The sequence below is a fragment of the Marmota flaviventris genome, chromosome 1 (assembly GCF_047511675.1).
Source record: "Marmota flaviventris isolate mMarFla1 chromosome 1, mMarFla1.hap1, whole genome shotgun sequence".
NCBI lineage: Eukaryota > Metazoa > Chordata > Mammalia > Rodentia > Sciuridae > Marmota > Marmota flaviventris.
Genome location: NC_092498.1, coordinates 69,396,173 through 69,422,939, shown reverse-complemented (window position 1 = coordinate 69,422,939; position 26,767 = coordinate 69,396,173). Strand labels below are relative to the sequence as shown.

Sequence of the window (26,767 nt, the reverse complement as noted above, 5' to 3'; positions counted from 1 at the left end):
CACTTTTTCAAGCCCAGTGATCCAAGGTCATAGGGCACTTGTATTAGCATAGACCTTGCTTTGTTAATTCACTTCTAGCTAACCCTGTGAATTCTTTGTTATGATGGTGGCCTTCCAATGACAATGAAACTAAGCTCTCATAACACTGGTAACATTTATACAGCACTTAGACAATTCCTCCAGGAATTGTCCCCAGAGACCTTAAGAGATAGGTCAGGATTATTAACCCCATTTTGTACTCAGAAAAGAAGCAATTTCCCTAATGTCACCTGGTAAGCTATTAAATTCATAATTTGACTGCTTTATTTATAAATAATGGTCTACTTAATACAGGTTGTGATACATTAAAGATGACTTCTTTAAGTAGACAGCTTCATATTGGGAATTAATTATGGTTAGTGACCTGGAACTAATAGTATTCCAGATTTCTCTGAGACCAGAGTTTTGTCATCTTAAACGGGGAAACGGATTTAGAAGATCCTGTATTCGAGCCTCCCGAAGCCATTTGATATTGACCAGGATTAGGCTACTCTGCTCAGTTACTACTATGGAGAAATCTGTAAGGGCTTATGTGTCATTGAAGGACCTCTCAAGCCATAACTTAAATCCCATTAGAATCCCCCACACACTTTTTTTTTTTTTAATACTAGAAAGTTCCATTTGGCTAAAAAAAAAAAAAAAACAAAAAAACAATCAGTAGTCACATAGATGACTAAGAAATAGAGACAAAATTCTCATTAGGAGGACTCATCGCCAACCAATATTATGGGAAACACAGGACAGAACATTAGAGAAACTACATTGGAGTTGTATTTGAAGCCATTTCTGTTGCGCTTCATTCCTTTTTCTTTCCAGAGCAGTCTTATGAAAGGATCTCAAATTCAGTTCAATGAGCATGTCAAATACTCAGGAAGTTGTGAGGAAATGTAAAAGTGAGGGGACTGCTTGTAAGTTCATGTCTGTATCAAAAGGAAACTAGAATACTACAGCATATACAGAGAATTTTCAACCAAAAATGACTTGCCAGCTTTGAAAAGAAAAAAAAAATGTCTTTATCCAGATGTTGGAAAGTTTTTCAAAACCTCTTCTCATTTCATCTTTATGATGATTTTTGCTTACTGCCAGTAACAACAACAAAAATGCACAAATTCTACTTTTAATTTGTTTTTTGTCCATTTCCTTTAAAGAGGGAATGCATTCATTCTTTTTTCCTAATGTTCCTAAATCTGATTTACTCTATACCACTGTCTTTATAATCTGATTTATTACTTGAAATGTCAGCTACAGTTTTACACCAATAGGCAATTTAATGGAGCATTTAAAAGGTTGTTTTTTTTTAAATTTTTTATATGTTTTAATTAGTTATACACGACAGTAGAATACATTTATGTACTTTGATATATTATACATGGATGGGATATAATTTCTCATTTTTCTGAGTGTACATGTTGCAGAATCACATTGGTCATGCAGTCACATATATACTTACAGTAATGTCTGTTTTATTCTACTATCTTTCCTATCCCCACATCTCCTCCCCTCCCTTTACTTCTCTCTACATAATCTAAGGTAATGCTATTCTTCCCTAGTGCCCCCCCTACCATTGTGAATTAGCATCTGCATATTAGAGAAAACATTTGACCTTTGGTTTTGTGGGTTTGGCTTATTTTCCTTAGCATGATATTCTCCAGCTCCAACCATTTGCTGGCACATTCCATAATTTTACTCTTCTGTAACACTGAGTAATATTCCATTGAGTATATATACCACATTTTTTAATCCATTCATCTATTGAGGGACACCTAGGTTGGTTCCATAGTCTAGCTATTGTGAATGGAGCTGCTAAAAACACTGATATGGCTGTGTCACTATAGTATGCTGATTTTATTTTATTTATTTATTTATTTTTAATTTTTTATTGTTGGCTGTTCAAAACATTACATAGTTCTTGATATATCATATTTCACAATTTGATTCAAGTGGGTTATGAGCTCCCATTTTTACCCCATATACAGATTGCAGAATCACATCAGTTACACATCCATTGATTTACATATTGCCATACTAGTGTCTGTTGTATTCTGCTGCCTTTCCTATCCTCTACTATCCCCCCTCCCCTCCCCTCCCCTCCCTTCTTCTCTCTCTGCCCCCTCTACTGACATTCGTTTGTCCCCCTTGTATTATTTTTCCCCTTCCCCTCACTTCCTCTTGTATGTACTTTTGTATAACTCTGAGGGTCTCCTTCCATTTCCATGCATTTTCCCTTCTCTCTCCCTTTCCCTCCCACCTCTCATCCCTGTTTAATGTTAATCTTCTTCTCATGCTCTTCGACCCTACTCTGTTCTTAGTTACTCTCCTTATATCAAAGAAGACATTTGGCATTTGTTTTTTAGGGATTGGCTAGCTTCACTTAGCTAGTATGCTGATTTTAAGTCCTTTGGGTATAAACCAAGGAATGGGATAGCTGGGTCAAATGGTGGTTCCATTCCCAATTTTCTGAGTTAAAGAATAATATTGATATGAAATTTGAAAATGTTTCTTATACAAATATATTAGGATTGGTCAGATTAAAATATAAATTGATAGGTCAATAAAATCACTAGATTTTTGAGTCAAGTTAAATTAAACTTTAAAATTAAAATCTTTGTGAGGTTGAGTCTCAAACACTGCTGGTGGTGGCCACCTCTTGAGACTATCGCTCCCATAAAATCGAAGGGGTTGGTAGTTTTTAACAAAATGTGGCTAAAGCATCCTCGGGAACATTCCTCCAGCTATATACAGTGCATTCTTAAGGTAATCTAAGCAGATTGAAAGATCTAACTTTTGTAAATGAAAATCAGTGAAAGATGAATCATGTGAATTATATGTCAAAACTTTTTGAACTCTGAAACATAGTCTAGAGTTGTACTGTGCCATTCAGAGGTCAGATCAGCTCACTGCATAATTAAAACTTTGATGTTTCCCATTCCTATTCTGTCTAGTTTGAAATGCACAGAAACGTCTGTCACCTACTTGTCAAATATTTAGTCTGCATAAATTAAGATGGTGAGCATGTGGTCAACCTGTTTGCAGCAGGCCCACTGCCTCCAGGGCTTCACCCTCTGAGGCTTCATTTACCCAGGGTCAACTGAAGACACTACAAGGAAAATTCCAGAAGTAACCAATTCATAAACTTTACTTTTATTGAAGTGAATTGTTATATCTGTTCTATTTTATGATTAGTTTTTGTTGATAATTTCTCACTGTGCCTAATCTCTACACAAAACTTGATCATAGGTATGCATGTATAGGAAAATACCCAGTACTATCGGCCTCCTTGTCCACAGGTTCAGAATGCTTGAATCTAACCAACTGTGGATCAAAAATATTCTGGAAAAAAAATAAGCATCTGTTTTGAATATATATATATATATATATATATATATATATATATATATATACACACTTTTATTTTCCCCATCATTCTTCCCTAAACAATACAACATCTATTTATGTGGCATTTACATTATATTAGGTATTATTAGTCATATTAGTCATCTAGAGATGATTTAAGTTATGTAGGAGGACACATGTAAGTAATGCAAACAGTATTATTTTATACACACACACACACACACACACACACACACACACATCCTTAGATTTTGGTATCCACAGGGGATTCTGGAACCAATTCCCCTCAGATCTTGAGGGACCACTGCATACATGGAGATGTATATATCTAAGGTTTCATATATCTACGGGAGGGTCTTAGAACCTGTCTCCTGTGGGTAAGGGGCAACTACGTATATATAAAAAGTAGAATTGTTCTTTTTATCGCATGTCTTCTGTTAGCATGTAGTATTAAGCCAGTCTTATTTTTTTTTCCCATTTAACAGCATATATTAGAATTGATAACCATCATTCAACAGAAAAATGCTGTATATGTGTTTGATTTGTTGTTCAAGTTCTTAAATATTAAACAAGTTAGTACAATAATTAGTTAAATATCTCCTTGCCCCCTTCTATGTCAACAAAGATGCCTATTTTGTGAAGTTTAATATACTTTGTTTCCTTGATCAAATTCTTCCACTATTGGTCTTCAACTCAATTTCCCAGGCTTGCAAATTCAGGTGACACATGTTTAATCAAATCCAGCTTCGTTAGTAGATTATAGGATCTTAACAAATATTTTGTGAACAATTTGATCAACACTAAAGAATTAACAACTGGAGAGTTGTTTTTAATTTCTTATCTGATTATAATTCTTTGATATCTTAAATTCTGTCTTTCATCTGAAAGCTTCAAAGTGCTTCACCTATTATTTTTTTAACTGTAGGGAATCCCTTATAATTCTTGCTTTCATTTTCAGTTGGTGGTTTTTAAGTTGTCAAAGCAACTAAATGAGTATTCTTCCTGATCAAATCATTTTTTCCCCTACCTTCAGTCCCCTTAAAATACATTGATGGCTTCCCATAATTCTTAAGATAAATGCTGAGAGGTCTACAGGGTCCTGCCTACTTCTTCCCCTCCTTTGCTTGGGCCACCCTGCCCTCTAGCCTGAGAGGTCTCAGATCAGCCCTCTTTTCCTTAGGAGGGACTGACCCCCTTGGCTAAGCCAGTTACCATCACCAAACTCTAGGGGCCCCATAGACCTCTGCTTTTTCAAAATTGATATTTTAGTTCCATTTATGTGATGATTTAGGTATCTGTCTCCTGCCACACACTGGAAGTTTCTGGAGGGCAGGGAAGGTCTGGTTTGCTGATGTTTTTATTGCCTTTTAACCATTGTCATTCTGGTGCCCAGCATGGAGCTTGACAAATAACAGATATTTAATAATGCGGAGTATTTGGGGGATAAATAAGATAATGCTCTGTGAAAACAGGAATTTTTTTTTCTGTTCTGTTCTGAATCCTTAATCCCTAGAACAGTGCCTGGGCCATACTAATTGTTCACAAAATATTTGTTCAATAAATTAATGTTTTCCTAAGCAGGGTGGCTCATGCCTGTAATCTCAGCAACTCGGGAGACTGAGGCAGAAAGATTGCCAAGTTCAAGGCCAGCCTCAGTAACCTAGTGAGGCCCTAAGCAACTTAGAACCTGTCTCAAAATAAAAAATAAAAAGTGCTGGGGATGTGGATCAGTGGTTAAGTGCCTAGGTCCAACCCCTGGTATCAAAACTTAATTAATTAGTTAATTAATTAACATCTTCCTGTTTTTTCAAGGATACAGAAAGTATTGATGTGGAAGCATAGAGTATAGGTTGAAATTTTCCCTGTACATAACATAGTATTTCCAGGAACTTACAGAGTTAGAACTTTATAGACATTTTTTTATTGTGATAAAATATACATAACAAAATTTACCATGTTAATAATTTTCAAGGGTCCAGAGTCAGTGGCATTAAGTACATTCATATTGTTATGTGTATATCACTGTATCTAGCTCTAGAACTTTCTAGAACTTCCCCTCATTTCAGATTAAAGTCGGTTCCCATTAAACAGTAACTTCCCATATAGCTGTGACTTTATAAAACTTCTTTTGTTGGATTTAGTCTTTTCTTCTCAGACACTTTACATGGAAGTCTGACATGTTAAATATGTAAACATAAACTTATTTTGCTTCATGAATAGGGTTGGGTACCTCGACTTCCTTCCTGTCAGCTTATATCTTGGTTGGTTGGTTACATCACCTGGAGACTATGTTCCTGGAAGGATGCCCTCCAGAGATTAGGGTCCCTGAGGCCACATCTAGGAACATCTTCTCAACCAGGAATGAGGTCTCATCTCTAGTTCAAACCCAGAGGTAACCTGTTTCCTCTGTCTCCTCATCACCACCTTGTCTACACAAACATATGTGCTCCACACAGATATGAGATTGTGAATGCTTGAGGATTGAGATCATGTCTTACTTATCTAGATTTCCAGAACTGTAGGATGTTCATTACTGGTGTGTATTTTCTGCCCTGTGAATGAGAAACTTCCCTAGTTTTACTTTCTTTTTTTTTATTAGTTGCTCAAGACAATACAATGATCTTGACATATCATACATTTGATTCAAATAGGGTATGTTACTTTCTTCTAGGAAAGAAATTTGACAACCTCACAATGCAACACAGTTCACTGGTGAGCCATTGTTATCTTAAAGACATTCTTCCAACAGCTGCTCCCTGTGTGCTCTGTGACCACCTGTACCAGAACTCTCTAGGGCTGCCCATCACAAGAATGGATTTCCAGATTCCCTCCTGTATCTGCTCAACCAGATGCTTTCAAAAACTCGATTTCCAATCTTCCCCAGTTTCTTAGATACAGTGTTATTTTCTACATCGTCATAAAAACCTTCTTTATTGGTTTGTGTTATGTTTAGGGAAACTGAAAAGTTGTGTCTCACTATCTGCTATATAAAATCTTTAAAACTTTCATATATTCAATGAACTTTAACTAGCTTTCTTTTAAGTTTTTTCTTCCTTAAGAAAAATGAACACTGTTACCTTAATTGCTTCAGAGAACTTATTTAATATCCCTTAATCACTTTTGTTCTGTAGTCCTAAATACACTAATATTTTTTAAGTGAAATTCATTCTTCTTAGATTATAGAAACAGATAAAGGACCAATGAGAACTATTTCACGTTTTATTATGTTAGAGTGTGCTGACTTTATTAGGACAGAGCTAGCTTTTACAACAAAACCCCAAACTGTGCAAATGTCATGCAATTAGAGTCCTTCCCAGCTCATGGAAGAGTTCATTTTGGGTGATGGAGACCATAAGTGTGGAGGGAACAATCTCTACTCTTTATCCTCCAGAGACCCATGCTGGCATTGGTATTGATATCCAGCCAGAAGTGGAAACATAGGAGATGGCAGAAAGACACTTGCTTCTTCAACCTCTGGGCAAAGAAGTTATACATATTAGCCCTCTTACATCTCAGTCTCACCCAGATGCAGGAGAAGTGGAAGGAGCCTCTCCCCACAGCCACTGTGCATGACAGAAGGGGACATGACTCTTGAATACACAGATCACCATGACTGTACACTGAACTTCCAGGTTTCTATTTATGGTTATAGTAATTCCTCCTATGAAACCCTGGAATGTATCTCACACCATGAAATGTTACAGTCATGTACCTCACAACACCATTTCCAGTGCACACACAGTGGCTTAGTCAGTATTTGATGTTTGAATCAGCTTGAAAGGTAGCAAGTGATAGTGTCACATGAGATCTAAAGCTCCCACAGGTGGTCAGTCTTTGCTCTAGTTCATTTTGTTTATCAAGGGATCACTGGATTCCTTTTCCTGAAAGGCGTAGCACAACATATATTGGTTTATCTCCAAGTTCCTATGAGGATGGTTCCCTTGCTCCCATCCTGACCTTTAAAAGGCATGTAAAAATGGGTCCCATTTTACTTGTCTTGCAAGAGTGAAATGCACTGGAAGTCAGGGCCTGCCCTTTTGGGGTGCTATATGGTTGAGCTGCTAGTTAGAGAACCTGCTTTATTTCAGACCGTGCTTTTGCCTTTTGCATTTTGTTTCATGTGCTGTTGTGAAGGGGAGAACTGAGTTTCAAGATTATTTTGGCTTTCTGCCACACCAAACAGAATTAGCCTGCCAATGCCAATTTTAATAGAGTCATTTATTTATCCTTTTCATTTCAGTTAAAAAGTATGAATGGACACCAAATTCAATCCAAAGAACATGTCAAAAGCAGGAAGTTAAGAAAAAAGAATAGTCTGAGGGTTAGTCTATGATTTTGCTACTGTTCAGGTTTTGTTATGGTCAAAGATTAAAAATAACGTTGCAAATCGCTATCATTTAATAGTAATACAAGAACAAAATAATTTTGCATGCTACATAAATCCATAATAGTGCAGATATATACACATATTATTACATGTAAAGTTTTCAACTGATGATCCAAAAGGTATTTCTCAGCTATACTTATCTTGAAGATTTTTAACAGGAAACAACTGAAGACAGAATTGGCTTTGGGGGGGCATCAAATGATTGATATGTCAATATCATCTACCTTAGCTATATTTTTAAGGAGGCCAGTTTTAAGGAATCAGCCTCATACATTTAAAGGGATTACAAGTATTTCTTGTTTGAGGATACTTTTTTACCTAGTAATGTTTGCAATAATACATTTACAGTTGTACTGAATGTTATAGATTCTCACTTTAAATCAAAACAAAACTAAAAATCCTGCAAAAATTATATACCAATCAATAAATAGCAATTTATTTTGGGGCAGTTCAGAAAGTTCATTATTTTGCTTTTCTAGGAGTGGCTAAGGCAAGTTTTCACTTTTCTAAATTATTAAATTCTTTATGTTCTACTTATATACCATTGGATTACATTTATTGTAATTGGTTTATTATGTGAGCAGTGGCCTTTGGGTTTTTTACATTTGTCACCTAAATGCCATTCATCTTTTCTGAAGGCTACTTTTCAAATACATCAAGTTTCTTCTTGACCTTTAGACTTCGGACTGGTTTTGTTTAATAGGATAAGTTGATTGTATTTGGTAAAAAAAAATTAAATCATTACTTGGTTATTGGAAAAATAGTCCTTAGCGATGATGCATTACCCTATTCTGTTGACCTAATGCATTTCAGAGTGATGAAAGCCCATGGACACAGCTGTCAGAGCAAGAGTGATGACTATGACAAAAATTCATTTCCAAGAGATGTTTGGCATAATTGCTGACATAGTAATACAATTAATATTTAGTTTTTTTGGTGTCTTTGCTTGAAGGTTCACATTGCCACAGGAAGGTTAAACATGTGGCAGTGCTCTATCAGCAATATACATGAGCAAATAAATGAAATAACTTCCCATGTGATGCCATGAACCATACCTAGGTAAAATTATTTATATGCTCTTTTCAGAGCATTTTGCTGACTTGAATTATGTTAAAAAGAAAAAAATATAAGAAAAGAAAAACTATTAGCACTTATCAAAAGAACCACATTCATTTGACTTCCCTTTAAAAATGTAAGTTTGAAAGCATCTTCTTCCTTAGTGCACCTTATAGTATTTCCATACCTACCCACTTTGTGAAACATTATTAACAAAAGAAGTAGATTTGGCTGGGAAACCCAGATGTGACAGTATAATAGGAGTCAGGGGGCTTTAAACCAAGCCCATAGGAGGTGGTGGAACTGGGAACCCAGCTCCCTACTGACAGGTACAGAGCTTGCTCCATTTGCATTCTTCCTGCAGTGTTATGACTCTTGGTCCACACTTCTCTCTTCCTGACCTTTTTTTTGTGTGTCAATGGACCTTTATTTTTTTTTACTTTTTATACGTGGTGCTGAGAATCAAACCCAGTGACTCACATATGGTAGGTAAGTGCTCTACCACTAAGCTACAACTCCAGCCCACTCCTGCCCTCTTCTTAAATCTTGACAGCCCCTCCCAAGTTTATTCTCATTTACCAATAGAAAAAGCACGGTCTTTGTATTCAGACAAAAGAGGTTTTTGCATTCCAACTGTATTACATTCTAGCTATATGACTTAGAGTCATTTACATAGCCTCTCTGTGCTTCAGTTTCTGCCTGTATATCAAAGAGAAAATGATATTTATCTCATAGAATTGGAGTAAAATAACAAACTTTCTAGAATATGTATACAGAATCTAGATCACTGTAGTATCTCATTAAATCTTTTCTTTCCTTGTGGTGCTGGAGATTGAACACAGAGCCACACTGCCCTGGGGAGAGAAATTGTGGAAATATGCCATGAGAGTTGAGGAAGTGGAGGAGAGGGAACAAGACCACATCCCGTGCTGACCTTACAAAATTTGATCTGTAAAGGGACACTCACATAATTAAATAAAAATTACCAAATTACTCCATTAAAAAAATAAAAAGATGTGCAACCATATCAGTATTCTCAACTTTAGATTATTTTCATCTTTGTATCCTGTTGCATTTCAAGAAGGAGTTAAATGTGAACTAGTGGGGGTGGGCTGGGAGGGAGGCAGGATCACCCCTGCTGGAACACTTTCTAAACAGTCACCATTAACTAATCCCTAGCCTCATGTCACCTGTACTACTGACCAATTTTCTTTCCTCTTGCCTAAAACCTTTAGTGGCTTTACACTGTTCTCAGGTTAAAGTGCAAGCTCCTAGATAGGTTGATGCTCAATGATCTTTGCACTGTGCTTGCAAATGACCTCTTTTTTTAAAAAAAAAGTTTTAGTTGTCGATGGACCTTTGTTTTATTCATTTATATGCAGTGCTGAGAATAGAAGCCAATGCCTCGCACACGCTAGGCAAGCACTCTGCCACTGAGCCACAATCCCAGCCCCTGCAAATGATCTCTTAACCTCCCCTCTTGCCATCCCCCTCCACATCTGTAGCTTCACTGCCCTACTAGTGGGAAGGCTACTCATTTCCTTTGCACTTACCCTCTGTCTACCAGAATGCTCTCCTACTCTCCTTCTCTCCTTTTGGGTTCAACTCAATTGGTACCTCCTGTCGAAGGCTGTCTTTGAGGACCCCTTGTAGAATTAGCTGTTCCCTTTTTCTGTGGTTTTACAATTCTCTATTAATATTGCATTGTATGGTGGTTGGTGTGATTTCTGGCTATTTTTCCTGCTCAACATGTGAACCGGGATTCTTAATGGTAGGAAGCATGGCTTATTTATATTCTTTTTTACTTATTTATAATTATACATTGTATTGACAGATACATATTAAATGTTCAAATAAGTTCATTGAATTGAATTGCTGTTGTAGACATAACTTCCAATTCTTGTAGCCTTGCTCTTATAAACTTCTAGAGGTTTTTTTTGTTTTGTTTTGTTTTTTAATAACTAGGAACCACATGACAAGAAAATCTTTGTTTCGCTTCTAAGGAAAAATCACTAGCTTCCACAACATTGATATTTATTTTGTCCTGATAAAAATACCATAATATTAGATACAATGAAAATCTATAAAGAATAGTTGTATGTGTAATTATTATAAAGGTTTTTTTTTTGCAATTTAAGACAGAAAATATTTTGTAATACATGCATAAACTAAAACAGCTGAGGTTTTTACATGCCTTTTTATTTTATTCCTGGAATAATTTTGCAATTCACAGTAGTCCTAACATTTGAGTGCAGCCCAGAGTTCCTGAATTGACACTTGTTTCTCTTCTCTGAAGGATGTTTTCAGAGGTTGATAGTATGATTTCTGTTTTCAGAAATCCAAAGTCCAAAAATACACAAATCCTCCCTTAGAAAACCTTGGGTGTTATTGAATTGGCTGTTTAAAAATTGAAGCATAATATGCTGAGCTGTGATTGTTCTATTTCCCATCCACAGTATCTTTTCCTTGCTAATTCTTAGCTGGAATATTTGCAAAGGAAACATTGAGGCCGAGGAGAAGAGAGTTGAAGGTTGCAGGGTCCTGAGCTGTCTGTAGCTAAGCCTTCATCAGAAGCCCATGGAATTTCCTCCTCAAATCTTGCTGTTCCCATCATCTCTGTATGACCTTCATTGACAACGTGGGGCCTTTCAAACATAGTCAAAAGAACTTCTGTGTAACTAAATGAAAAATGTTATAAATCCACAGCAAGGGATTATTTTACCCACCTTATGTGTATACATTACCAAACAACTCTATTTCCTAAACAGAACATTAAAAACCAGGCAGGACTCTTCAGGCTGTAATCCATTAACAGGACATCCCCCAGACTTCCAGCCACCTCTCTGCTGTCTCTTTTGATTGAAGCCAACAGAGAGATGTTTTGGCAAATGTATTCATAATTTGTCTCTCCTTGCAGGGCTCTCTCTGTAATTGTGTTTCCCATCAGGGAGTGAGTTGGAGTTCATGTATTGACAATCTGCTGTGATTGATGACAACCAATGTCTTGTTAACATTTCCCCCACTCTTCAGTCCACAGAGCAATGCTAAGACGACCTTTGGTTTAAAGGATTAAAAGAAAGGACGACTTCTTCAGATAATAAGACCTTCTTCAAAGGTAGGGCCTTTTCTTTTTAAAGTGTTTAAATTAGTAGTTAAAGAAGGGACTGATACCATAAAATGATGTCATTGTGTAATGTTATTGCCATATTTAATATTTTTCAATCCAGAGTGTGATAAAAGACAGGGAGTGGGAAATGCAAAAATATTTATCATACTACTTGTCAAAGAGGATGGATCAAATAGAGTGGAGAAAACCAGCCTCTAAAGTCCTTTTGTGTTGTTTTTGTTTGTTTGGCTAAAGCATGGATCAGTAAGACACCGGAAATAGATAGCACAGTAAAATCACTGCTAATAGGAAAAAATGTTTCTGAAGGAACTAAAGATTAAAAATTGGAGCATTATCAATAAGAAAAGAATTTTCTTTTGAATTTGATGCTTATGTGATTTTTTTTCTTATCTCACAGTGAAGTCCAAATAATAAAAAGGTCAGTTTTGAAAGTCTAAATGTTACTTTGAAATGTGATTTTTGCTTTGTAAATCGCTTTCCCACCCACACTGCCCACCTCATTCTCATTTATGTCACCAAAACGGTCAGTTCTAGAACAGGCCCTGCAGGGTCTATGGTGCCCTCTGAAAGGCCCTCTATTACAGAGCTGTACTTGGTGAAAAATATCTTCCCTACAGATCTGGAACACAGTTCAGAGAACTATATCTTAGCCAACAATAGCTTTCTTAAGGCATGATGAGAGCTCGATTGTTCAGTCAGTTCTGCACTTCATAGGCTTCATTTAACAAATAAACTCTCATGGATTTTAATAAGAAAAGATGAGGTCGAATGCAAGATTTTGAGGTAGCAAAATCCTTGCAGCATCTTGTCCCTTGATCTTGAGAATTCTTAAATTGATCCATTGAGAAGTTCTTTTGTTGCTTAGAGGAAATGATTCATGCCCCAGCTGAATTCGCTTCCGTTGTGTCGAATTGAAACTGGTTTAGTATGACTAACTACTTATGGTGTTTCAAAATATCATTAGGAATCTCCAAATTGGTAGCCTGGAAATTGCTTTGTAAATAAAACAGCACACATTTTGTTCTGTTTAAAAGTCCTTGAAAAGTGAAAATTGGTAAAGACTAGCAAGATTCATAAGTTAGATAATTATACCCAATACCCAAAAGGCTTAATGTTGTATAAATGGCACTTTTTTTTCACTATTTTTAAATTTTATTTTTCATCTATTCTAATCAGTTACACATGGCAGTAGAATGTATTTTGTCACATCACACATAAGTGGAGTATAACTTCTCATTCCTTTGGTTGTACATGATATGGAATCACACCTGTCATGTAGTCATATATGCACATAAGGTAATAATGTTCAGTTAATTCTACTATCATACCTACTCCCATACCCCCTTCACTCCCTCTGTCTAATCCAAATGTCACTTTTTATTTTTTTAAAAAGGCTCCATTAGTTAATGCAGAATGACTTATAAGGTTCTGATGTAGCCCTCCCCTTAAAAGAATTTCATAAAATAAAGAGCATCTTCCAGGTAAAGTAATAGTAAACTCTCCCTACTTTAACAGAGATATGTAATAAATACCAAATCACAATTGTTAGAAATTAGGAATTAGTAGTAATGGTGTTGAGTATAGTGGCTTGCCAATAAAATACTGGTGTCAGTAGTGAGTTATGGCAAGCGCTTCTGGGGATAATATATAGCATAGTACCTGAAAGAGGTAGGCAGACAGTGAGGGCAAGATCTTGTCAGTAATGGTGGTTTCTAGTGAGAAGGAAGATACAGGAAGACAAGACATGCAAAGGGACTCCAGGGGAGAAGCACTCTAAGGTGGCAACGAAGGACCCACCAGAGAGGGTGCATCTAAGGGAATTTCCTGGCTGGGTGCAGTCAATGATTTCTCTTTTTTTCATTGCATGAAAGGTATTTGATTTTTAAATCTCTGTCTTCCAGAAGAACAAGTGAAAAAGCTTATCTTCCTCTTTTTCAGTATCTACCTCTTAGTGATTTTTTTTGGTTAAGTGACTAATGTGCTTCAATTCTTTCCCTTGCCTCACAAAGACTCTTTGAAATATCCCAAAGTTTTAAAGCATAATTGTGTTAGATCTTCCCCAGACCATTCAGGAATTGACCTCTGACATTAGAATAAGAAAACTGATTTTTGTTTTTGTTTTGTTGCTACTTGGAGTTTTCAACTGTCTTTCCCATGATCTATGGTGTGATGTGGTTTTCAAAAGATGTGAGCAGCCAGAATTGTGGACTATGGTTTGCAAACCACCACACCCATCCCACATCCTTCTTTGGGAAGTGCCATCTCTGTGTGTCCAATGTTGCATATAAAAACTGTGTTGACACTTGTCATTAACCTAATGTGTAAGTTCTCTCCATGGAAAATCTGCCTTCAATCTAGTTTGAAAACCTTGAGCTAATGCCGGACTGCTAACGATGGACGTTTAATAATCAGCCAGAGTGAGGCACAGGGAAACCCCTGAAGTAACCCATATAAGGTTTTCTGCTCTGATACATTAGTGTAAGTTTGGTAGTGGCAATAACCATAATGAATCTGAAGAAGAATAATGCCTTTGCAATATCTAAAGCATGTTCCTATTTGGCAAGCTGTGTATAAAGAAAAATCTGACAGGTTATTGAACTATTTACTGATTATGTTTGGCTGATGACTTCAAAATTGTTCTTTCCTGGGACTTACAGGACTAACTTTTTTTAAGTTATTCATACATCTTAGGAGAACAGTAATTACATTCTGAATAGATAACAAAACTAATAGGAGTAGGGAAACTTTTTCTTATAATTAAGTTGATTTTCAAATATAAGCCAATATTTTATTGAGAAGCCTAAATAGGAGCATAATTTCTAAAAAATTTTTTTAGTTGTTAATAGACCTTTATTTTTTTATATGTGGTGCTAAGAATTGAACCCAGTTCCTCAAACATGCCAGACAAGTACGCTACAACTGAGCCATAGCCCCAGTCCCTAAATAGGAGCATAATTTTAACGCTATTAACAATAAAGTGTCCTATCAGAATTTTGTCTTATAGAATCACTTTTATCACATTATTAGGTACTAGTCAAATCCAGAAGACATACAGTGTCTACAAAAGAATATTCACCCAACAAAACTAAAGATGAAATACTAATGCATCCATTTCCCTGGGGAGCTTAGAATTTGTAAAAACCAGTAGGGTTCTAAATCTAAGTAAAAGATAATCACCTCTGCTGGGCATGGTGGTGCATGCCTATAATCCCAGTGGTTTGGGAGGCTGAGGAAGAAGGGTTGCAAGTTCAAAGCCAGTCTCAGCAATTTAGAGGGGCCCTGAGCAACTTAGCAAGATCCTGTTTTAAAATAAAATATAAAAAGGTCTGAGGGGGTTCAATCCCTAGTACCAAAAAAATAAATAAATTCAGCTCTTCATTATTTTAAATACAAGTGGAGTTTGTATCAATATTTAGTCATCTAGAAAACCAGAACAATCTTTTCTTATACTTGGTAACTTCCTCCCTCTTTACCCTGACATATCATGAGGGCAAGCTCTGGATTTCAGCTAAGCCTCTTGAAACACTAGCACCCTTGCACAATTTCTTTATGGTAATTATGGCAAATTTCTTATCGAGTAGCGGCTCACCACCCAAGTGCAGTGCTCCTGGAAGCTGAATGACAGTGCAAAGAGGAATGTTCTGTCTTCCATCCTGGGTAGTGCCCAGAGTTTCTTCTCTGTGTGGAGTTTGAGCAACAACCCTGTGTCTGGGGTTGGATGGAAGCATATTAAATCTCATGCACAGTGCTTCTGTAGGGAGGGTAGATTATAATATGTTTCCTGATCCTTTGCTTCTGAGTTATAACAGTGTCCTTGATTGAGATGACTTTATCAATTAAGTCCTTTCTGCCCCTTGCATCCTGTCCATTATTCTTTTGGGACCCAACATTTTTCTCTGGACAGCCACCCTCTCCCGCTCCCACTACTCCTGGCTGCCCAGTTTGCTAGCTATTTCTGAAAGCTCAGAAAGGGCAGCTGGAAGATGTCTTAAGAATGACATTGACATTCTCTTGGGAGATAATCAGGTGGGTGATGTAATGGTAAGAATGATGAGAAAGGTGGCATTATGTTTCTGTGGCAGCAACAGTTAGTACTAGTAATCAGTAAGGAATCCTGCAATTCTCATGTGTTCCTCCCCCTCCTCCCATTGCAGTCTAAAAGGGAAAAAATGTCTGCTTTGAAAATGGAAGGAGAAATTGCCTGAGTCACTCCAGTAGAGGAAATGTATAGCAACTTAACAGTTATACACCACTGGGCTGATGCAGTGACCTTCACAAAGAGCCCTTTGCAGATGCTCACTAGATCAGATTTGTTTCCCTGCTGCACTTCTGGAGCATAATTTTTAATTGTTTTCTAGGGTGACCAGAATTAGAACAGGCGATGAGAGAAGGCTAGATCAATGGGACATGGACTTTAATTTTGACATTCATTGAAATTTCCAGAACAGTGTTACCAAACATAGAGGGGAGCCACTGCCCTGTGATCCTTGTTCCCAGAAAGTTTAACCTCTACTGAAATTATTTTTCTAGTATGAGGAACCTTATTCCAAATGATAATAATAAAAAACGACATCCCTTGTTCATTTAGAATTGTGATCTTTATGCACAGCATTCTTATCACCAAAATCATTATTTATTGAACGTTAATAATTGTGCACCATAACCTCCTGAGGCGGACCCTCTAAGTCTGGTTGCTCTGAAGTGAGACCCACAGCAGGAATGCTGGAGAGCCTTCTGTGCTCAGGTCCATGCACTCTTTGTACACAAAAGTAGGCATGTGCCTAGGTTCTGGGGGCATGTTGTCAGATCCGTTCCTTCCAGCATCTGGACATTTCATCCCTGGCTGCTTTTGGAGGAAGTCGAATCCTGACAGGAGGGTTATCTAGGGAACTACCCAGGAGGAAAATGAAGCCCAGTGTGGAGCAGGAGGCCATACCCAGGCCCCTGCTGGTAATGCAGTATGTTGCTGTCACAACTGACTGCATACACAAATAGATGCTTGGATTTTTTTTTTTTTTTTTGCTTTGTTTTGTTTTGCCTTTCACGAAAGCATTCATTTTGTAAGGAAAAGAAAAAAAAATCTCTTGGACAGATACAAGTTTTCATATCTGCAGAAGGCATTTCTACAGCTTTTGTCAAACTTAGCTGGTCTGTAAAGATTCTTTGTTTCCTGCTGACTGTTGCGGCAAGCAAGTCCATAAACTACTAGGAACACTGGAGAGAATGATTTCTATTGAAACAGTCCAGTAGGATATGGTGCATGGAACCAGTGTTGAAAAGGGTTTTGTCTTTTGCAGCATGGTGGAAATTCACATTCAGATTGCTGCTCTGTGTTATTTAGCATGCTACAGTTAAACAATGGGGCATGCCAGCTGACAAGGAAGCCAGTGTTGATTAATGCATTCCTTGAATGTGTTGATTAATGTGTTCCTAGGATGCCTCCTTAAGCTGCTACTGCAGCTGAGGTGTGTCCAGTGTGCCTCCTCACTGGCTGCTGCTTCACTTACGAGGGCCCATTTGTACATGGTCTTCTCTGTGTTTATGTCACACCAGTGCATTTATAAATGTCACCAAAGATCTAGCAGATATTTTTGTTTACAGAAACATTCTCCTTTCACCAAAGTGTTCTATACTGTAATCTACTAGGGATTCTATAAACTATGAAGTTCATAGAAAGAGTACTCTACTAGCAAACATAAATGCATGGTGGCACTAACTGGTCCTCTGGATAATTCTTCCCTGAATTTCATTTTTTTTTCTTTTCAAAATTTTTTTTAAGCTTTATGTTTTAAAATTTAATTATTAGCACATACTGATATTATATAGACTAATGGGCTTCACTGTGACATTTCCATACATGAGCATAAATGCTTTGATTGTATTCTCCCTTAGTACTACTTACTGTCTTACCAACCTTTCCCCATGGTACCTAGTCCCCTGCCTTCTTCTCCTTCCCTAAAAATTCCCTTCTCCTACTTTCTTATCTTTTTTCTAAAAAAAATAAGATTCCAAATTTTTTTTAAAAAATGCTAAGTTTGGCTTATTTTACTTAACATAATGATCTCTAGTTCCATCCATTTTTCTACAAATGATCAAAGTTTTTGAGAAAGAAAACTTAGCACAGTTTGCACTTGAATAATATGGAAAGAGATGTGCAAATGGGTGGCCCATTAGATACTTGGTGATCTTGGTGTCTCAGACATTCACTCCTCCTTGAAGCAGGGATCTCAGCAGCCCGCCCAGCCAGGGTAATTTCATTTTCAATCTGTTTCATTCAGGGTTGTGACTTCTCTTGCTGTATTTTAAACCCCATTAAACCACACATTTTTTTCATAGCATGTTTCCAAGATGGCTTATCTTAATGTGGTTCTGCTCAGCTAATGGTTTCAAAAAGATGAATGAGAGTTTTAAAAATTTGCTTAGTATTGTAATGCCAGATTCCTAGAACCCCAATAGACCTCCAGGAGATGAATCCGATGCAATCACACAAGAGTCTTTATTGCAAGCTCAAGCCTGGACTCACAACAGTTCCCAACGCAGCGGTCCCAGGGAGTGAGTCCCAGCCCTTTGTTCAGTGAGATTTTATAGTATTTTGGGGATACTCTATCCGTCACAACCTCACACAGCAAATCATTCCATACCGCAGGAAAATCAAACAACAATTCTTAACATTGATTAGCACATTCACTGGTGGGAACAAGTTGGGTAGGGGTGATTGGTTAGTACAAGAGAGGGATTCCTTTGAACAGAACGGTTTAAGCCACGAGGGGTGTATGTGCTAAACTACATGGTTTCCCAACACGTTATCAACCACAATAAACTACTGGGGGGTCATCTGGCATCCCAGGTATTTTTCCTGTCTCATGCTGATTGGTGGTTGCTAGGGGGTTGCTGTGGGTCCTCATCTAGCCTAACCGAGTCAGGGACACCTGGCGCTGCAGATCTCTCCTGTTATTGCAGACAAACAACTCAGCAGGGTAGTTGTGTGCCTAGGAGTGCTCCATGGGTTTTTCCAAGGACAAGGGTCATGCCCCCTTCCTTGGACAAGCTTTAAGGTAGAAGCTTTTTTCAACAATGGAGTCACATCAGTTTCTCAGTATCTTTCACTTGTTACTTGAGACATGAAAATTCTACTGCTACTTTAAAAACTTTCTCATCATTTAATTCTTAACAAAAAAGACTACCATTATTAGAGAGCCATGTTCTAAAATGGTGTGAGAGGGACCAGCATAGAGGATGGCCCAGTGATGGCCCTGGGTTGATAACATTGCCCATTGTGACTTTGAGACTTCAACTATGTAGTATTTTAAAATAGGAAGTCATGAGTGCTATGCAGAAAAATTGCTTTTCCAATTGGGAAAGCAAAACAAACAAGTTCATTCTAAACAAGAGGGAATTTCTATGTAATAGAAAATAGCTGTATGGAAAAATTATATTAAGAAGTGGTGAAGTTGCCAATATTTATCTTATTTAAATCTTGGCATGAAATTAATAGTGAAGAATGGTATTCTGCTATTTTTATGACTAAGATTTTAATAGAGTCCATTTAGAAACATCAATGACATGACCATTCAAAAGTCTACTTTGAAAGTTCATGGAATACATGACTTTTTAAATTTATTATTAATAGTTAACCCAAATTTGCTATTATTTTAAAATTTCTAATGATGTGTCATATTGTTATGTGGGATTTATGTGGAAATAGAAAAGGAAAATTTTTTTAAAAAAAATTTAAAAGTACTTCTGTGGCATTTATACCATTCTCTTTTGGCGCTCTAAGGTACAAAAAATATGTATTTAAATCATTGTGATAACACCTTGATATAGAAGATATTTGGTAAAACTAATCTCATTTGAAACTTATTAGTTTTCAGAGAATCTTTAATTATGTGATATATTTAAAAGAGAATGCACCAAAATAACTATATAAGAGGGAGTTCACATTTGTGATTAGACATGCATTTTCTTGGTTTGCTTGAATTCCACAAGAATTGATGGGGCAAACAAAGAGAAGCAGTGAACATGATTAATCCGTTTTTCTGCAAAGCTTTTGATACTGTACTGAATAAAAGCTTGCTGACAGAAGCTGTTAGCCTGGTGAAGGAAAGGCCATAGGAACAAGTTATGAAAGGAGAGAATGGTAGGCAAAGAACAATCCAGCGTGTAGAAGCACATGGAAAATAATTTCTACAAGTTCTATTATTTATTTATTTAGTCAAAAAGCACAGAAAAGATGTAGTTTCCTAAATGGCTTTGTTCCCTGGGGCCAAGGGGACCACAAAACAAAGAAGGAATTTGACAAATCTAACTAGACAAAACTACCATATTTAAATAATTCAAATGACCTGAAAAACAGATCTAAGTTCCAAGTATCCTGTAAAATATTTCTTCTTTATGTAACATTTCCCCATTATACAAAATACAACCATAGATTAGCTTTAATCCAACAGTCTTCAAATTGATTTTCAATCTGTTTTATATTTTTGAAGGCACTTGGAAAACTTCCTTGACATAGAGGAGTAGTAAAAATAAATACATTTCTAAAATGTATTTCTAAAACCATCCCATGAACCTAGTTCATGCTTTGTAAATATTTGTTGAATTGAAAAGAATTCTCATCATCTACTAAGCCAGAGGTTACTCCCAAAGAAAACTTTTCACCATCTTTTTTCTCTTTTGAGTTTTCTCATGGTTATTGGTGACATAGAGCAGCTCAAGGGCAAAATGATGGACATTTTCATTTTCCTGAAAGGAAACCTTTGAATTCTGAGGTTTTTCTTCTGGAAATCAATCCCAAATTCAGCGAGAAATTAGATTTAAGATAACTACATTAAAATGAACTTGTTGACTCTGTCCATATTTTTTTTTGCCACAGAAGTATTGCTGCCTTACTCTAGTAAGCAATCCAATATTTAGGGCATAGAAGATCTTCATTAGAAAGAGTAAATAATTGAAAGAGTTTCTTTTATAAAATAGATTTTCCTCAGCTGAGACTCAAGTGAGGTTGCTCTTAAGTAATGTGTTCAGTAACAATTGAACAAGTGGTGGGACCATTATCCATAGTTTAACCTAGAATCTCAGCATTTTATTGACAGTGAATCAAAGTTTATTTTGAAGTTATTTGGGTTTCATTAATACAAATAAAATACTAACTTATGGAACCTATATGTAATGTCTGTATTGTGACCCTCTTCATCAATAAGCATTATTGAGTTCTTATATACTATATAGGAAACTGAGAGGTTTGAAGAGTATAAGCCCTTCAGCAACTTGCACTCCTTAGTTATACACATATAAATCAGATGTTCACATACACAGATAACCACATAAATAGAAAGCATAGTGTATCATTGAAAGTTAAATGTGTAATGGAAACTAAAAGTACTCAGAATTTGAAGGATGGTGGCCACTAAGTAGTTGGAAACTGAACAAGGTTTAGGACAGGCTTTGACTTTAATTGATGAAGGAAAAATAGTTCTGAAAGTAGTTCATAAAAATTAAATTTAAAAGTGTAGAAATTACAGTAGGAAAAAATGGCAAAGTCTTGAGAAGGGATGAAGATAGACATGGCACAGGGGAAAAATAAACCAATTTAAAGCAGAAAGTAGACAAGAGAAGTGGTAAAAAGTAAATGTGGAGACATCTTCCTTCCTTCTTTCCTTCCTCCTTCCTTCCTTCATGTGTATGAACAATTCATTCATTTATTTATGACCTGCTATGTTTCAGACTTCCTCAAAGAGAAACAAGTGAGATACACCTGAAATCTATAACACAGTTGCAATATGGTGTAATTTGTCCCAGAAAGTCAAAATAACATATGTGTATATTTGTGCATGGTAACAATATAATGGTGATATAAAGGCAGATGTCACAACTCTTCATGGTGACATGAAGATAAAGAGGCAAGAGAGGATGGACCATGGTTCTGGCTGAGGAGCTAAAGTATGGGAGGCAGCTCACAGTCTATTTGGGTGGACCTATAGCTAATTGGGAATGAAGGATGAGGAAGAGCAAGGCCTGACCCTGGCTTAGAGACTGGGGAGGATGATGATGCTCCTGACCAGAAAAGAAAATGCAAAATAATTCTACTTTTGAGAGGAAAAGAGTTCTGTTATGAATATGTTGAATTGAAAATGTCTAGTTGTGAATGTGCCATACTGAGTTTGATTTAAATTCAGCTATGAACCCATTAAGTTCTTGAGTGAAAGTGATGTGTGCCTAGTATTGTTTTGAGAAGGTTAATTTGACATCAGTATTTTAGAAAAATCTAGTGAAAGAACACAAATGATGAGGAAAACAGGTAACTATTGCTTGGGTAAAAACATGTGTACTGAGATTTCAAAACCAGAGGACCGCCAGGAGAATGGGAGCTGCTGGCCCCTAAAGAATGGGAGCTTCTTCCCCTTTCTTATTTTGTTTAAATTCACTCAGAAATTCATCCCATTCTTTTGTGAATACAATATTAGCTGAGACATCTCTGCCTTCTGGAACTCAGAATATTGGGCTGGCAGCAGTGATGACTGGTCATCCAGTTTGTCCTAAGAATTGCTTCACTTTTGTGAAAAAGAGAATGGTTTCCCGGAGATGCCATACAAAGAGAATTAATGCCATCAATCATCTCTAAGAGAAGAACTAGCCATGTATGAACCAGAAGGTCAAAAACCCTTATTAAACTAAAGGACTTAGAATGTACATAATTTGGACTGAAATTATTTTCTCAAAGAGTGATCTGAATAAGGGAAATTTTGCCAAGGGCAAATATGAAGGGACACAGTACATAACATTCCCAAGGGTCACTGGAAACATTTTTTAAAGCAATCACATGGGACAATATGTCATTATTACAAGCAGACAAATTTGAGTCAAACATAAGAGAAAGAGCTACATTGTTTCTGTTGTTATTTTTTGTGGGTTTTGTTTTATTTTTGTCCTCTGATCACTATTTGGAAAGGGTGATTAGTTAGACATATCCCAGATGATTGAGGTCATATTTCTATGAAACATTTCCATCTTAATAATTCTTTTAGATTTATTAAGATGAAAGACACTTTAACCCTAGGGCATGTGCAAAGATGAATCACACAACTCAGAAATATTGTCCTAAAGCAATGCATTGACTGCAGAGGGAATTCATGTGCACTTGTGGAAAAATCCTACCATAATTAGTGTATCAAATCATAATTTTAAATGCCCAAACAAATTATATGTATAAAATTTTCATTTTGAGCTCCTAGGTATTTCTTAATCAAAACTTACACCAGTGTCCATTTGTCTTCTATTCAACCAGTCAAATGGAAAAGAGTCATATTTTGGAAAGTCATTTAATTTTGTATCTATTTTTCATGTACATAGAATAAGCAAAAATATAAAATAAAATAAAACCCCCAAACTCCTTTTATTTATCCCAGAGTGGGATGGGACAGTAAGAGGTCTGGAGGTCTGTGCCACAGAGACACCTATGTACCCCAGATCATTCTGTTAATTTTTGTTGGTGTTAACAATTTCCCAGGTGCCTGGTAGCAACTCTCCACTACTGTCTTGTGTCCTAGAAGTCGTCTTGGTGATCTATACAGGCCACAGAACCTACTTTCTGGAAAACTACTGCAATATTTGTTATAATTTCTGTAGATGTCGTCTGTGGTGGTGGTGGTGGGGGGGGGGGCTTTTCATTTGTTTTCCACATTTTACTTGGCATTGTTCTGGTTCATTTTTTCTGTTTCTTTTGTTTTTTTTTTGACATTGTTCTGAATTTGGTTGGCATATAACACACTTTGGTATTTGTAATGAAATTATGTTTATCATCTGTCATTAACTAACTTCCCAATAAAAAGAATGGGAGATGTTTGTTAGGATATACAGTGCACTTTTAAATAGTTCAAATGATCTTGAATTTCGCAGATGATATTTGAGAGTTTATTACATTTTAAATTTGCTTTCTTATTAAAATTGTCTTTTCTTGGCATTATATAGTTGTGCCTTATAATTGAATGGCTTACTCTGTTTATAGAATATTGAAAATCTTCTATGATACCCCTTTTATTTTTTAAAATCTTCTAATGAGAATTTGTGATTCAATGGACTCTAGTTCTATAGGATATGCATTCAATATAAGGAAAACCTATTTTCCCAGTGTAAAATAGATGTTCTTTTTTAAAACAGGCTTTTTATTACTGAGTTGATTATAGTTTGAACAAAAGTATATGAATTTAATAATAATATTTTTCCAAGACTCATAAAACATTTATTATTCTCAAATCAGCACCATAATTTAAATTTTAATCTTAAAATAAATTGGAAAAGAAAATGGAAAAAATCCAGATTTTAATGCCAGATCTGATACAAAAATTTGCCTTGTTTCTTTATTATTAATTGACGTTTCCTCCTGGCCTGTGCCCATATTTAACTTTCTTCTTTGGACATGTACATTTGACTATGCATTCATGTTGCCCTTAGTTTAGCACAGCATAGACGCTAGGTGTTTTCCTGAAGGCTCTCATCTTACCTAAGGATGCATTTGTCTTCTTATTCTCTGTTTTGTTGGCACATGTATGATGTTATGACCTTTTTTAAAAAATAGATGTTTATTGTAAAAATAGCATCTGGGATCCTCTAATAGTGTATTTTATAAAGACAAATTAGTTTAATTTCATATAATGTGTTCTAATTTCTTCCCAATGGTGATGGTCCTTCTTCAATATTTAATAAGATAAAATTAACATAGTGTTACAACAACAATCAAAAAAATCACAATATTCCCCAAGCAGTATTTTTTTTTTAATATCAGGGACTTTTCTTCTTCTTCATCTTCTTCTTTTAATGCCCATAACAAAAGGTTAATAGAAGTTTGGGGAAAGTATTAAATTTGTATGTAGGCAGTAATATGCTTACAGTGGAATTACATATTTCCAAGATACCGATTCTAAAAACTTTCATTCCACTATAATAACAGTTACCATTTATTGAGGTTTACCATGGGTTTTAAACATTTTACATGTTTTTTACACATATTATCCTCATAGCCACTTATTATCTTCATTTTTATAGATGAAGAAATGGAGGTACAAAATTATGTACATTGTCCATAGGCACAGAGCTAATAAATGCTAAAGCAGAGATTTACGCCACATATTCCAGCTCTAGGGTGCGTGTGGTTCACCACCCCATCTTTGCCTGGGCTAGAATTGTGCCTACCAGAATGCTTAATTAGTTCATAAGAGAAACACTTGGCCTTGGGAGTTCTGGTCAATGTGCTGTGTGTACATGACAAATAAGGTCTCATGTGGAAGTCAAAGCTATTACCCTGCTGCCCGATTACACTGATTAATAAGTCTAAAGGCTGTCAGTGTAACACACTGCACCCGTGCTTCTAAATATCCATTCCATGTTCATGTGCATCATGTAGAAGAAATGGGTGCTACAGAAAGAGAAAATAAATTCTAGGCCAAACAGTATAATCCGTCAGGGGTGCTTGCCTGCTACAAGGTAGTATTGAAGTAACATTGTACATTCTTCTTCTCTCTTACATGACTGATTCTATCTAAAACAAAGATGTTATTGGAATTTAGTGCCAATGTGGTTTGCTCACCGGTTATGACCTAGTAATAGAAATCATCATAATTAAAGCTTGCTTCTTATACCTTGCCCCCTCCTCATGCCAATTCTTCCCTCTTTCCAAGGAACCCAAACACTAACCATGGTGGTACATGTCTATAATCCCAGCAACTCAGGAGACTGAGGCAGGAGAATCTCATGTTCAAGACCAGCCTGGGCAACTTAATGAGGCCCTATGCAACATAGTGAAAACCTGTTTCAAAATAAAAAGCGCTGGGGATGTGGGTCAGTGATAAAGTACCCCTGGGTCCAGTCCTCACTACAATAAAATAATAATAATAATAAAACAAATGAATAAAGGCAACTAGCTTGGTCCACGGCTTCTAGGGAAGCAATTATCTTCTGCCTGCTTTGGATGTGACTTCCCACCCCTTCTCTGGCCCCACCCATTCTGATTCAGTGTTTGTGTTTTAATAGAAGACTCTCAAAATAAATGACCATGAAGATCCAAAGGAAGGGAAATGAAGCCTTATCATTTGATTCAATGAGTAGAATTATGTGAAGGTTTGTCTCTCTCTTTTGGACAGGAGAGCCCTGTTCCATGAACCTCCTACTTCGCCACACAGTAAGACTATCTACTTACAAATCCCTGCCTTCTTAGAGTATAATCATCTTAGCTATGCCTTTGAGACAATGATCATGATAAATGAGTACTTTTTTCTTTAAATGTGATCATTACTAATAAAGTATGACTTTGCAACACGAATTTTATTTAAATTTGTATTTAATTGTATTCATTATCTCCTAATTATCAACTCTTTCATTCTGGATATTATTTACTTTTTCCTTATCCTTATACAAAGCCAGTGCCCTTAGGCTGACCTTAGTTAGCTTGTGTTACTCTCCCCAGGTACTCTGGTGTCTTTAGTGTCCCATGAACAAGCCAGGCATATTCCTACTTCAGGGCCTTTTTGCTATGGTTCCCTTTGTCTAGAACATAATTCCCCACATACATACTTGTAGCTCACTGTCTCTTGCTCAGATATCATTTATTTCCTAATCCTGTGGCAAGCAAATGTATTAGGCATGTGCACACATACACACCTGGGACTCCATTATACCTCCCTTGTTTTATTTTCTTCCGCATAAGACCACTTAACAAACAAACAAACAAACAAACTATATAATTTACAATTTATTATGATTTCTGACCCCCTCCCCAACTGTAGTGTAAGGTATGTGAGACAGGAACA

At 36.4% G+C, this 26,767-nt stretch overlaps 1 protein-coding gene across 4 annotated transcripts in view; it reads left to right on the top strand.

Annotated features, from left to right (window-relative positions):
• Nrcam (neuronal cell adhesion molecule) overlaps window positions 1–26,767 on the top strand; it is a 277,444-nt gene that overhangs the window by 131,046 nt on the left and 119,631 nt on the right. For all 4 annotated transcript variants that reach the window (XM_071613514.1, XM_071613519.1, XM_071613512.1 and 1 more), the window contains exon 3: window positions 11,867–11,951. The gene's annotated coding sequence lies outside the window, so the exon portion shown is untranslated. The remainder of the gene's footprint in view (window positions 1–11,866; window positions 11,952–26,767) is intronic.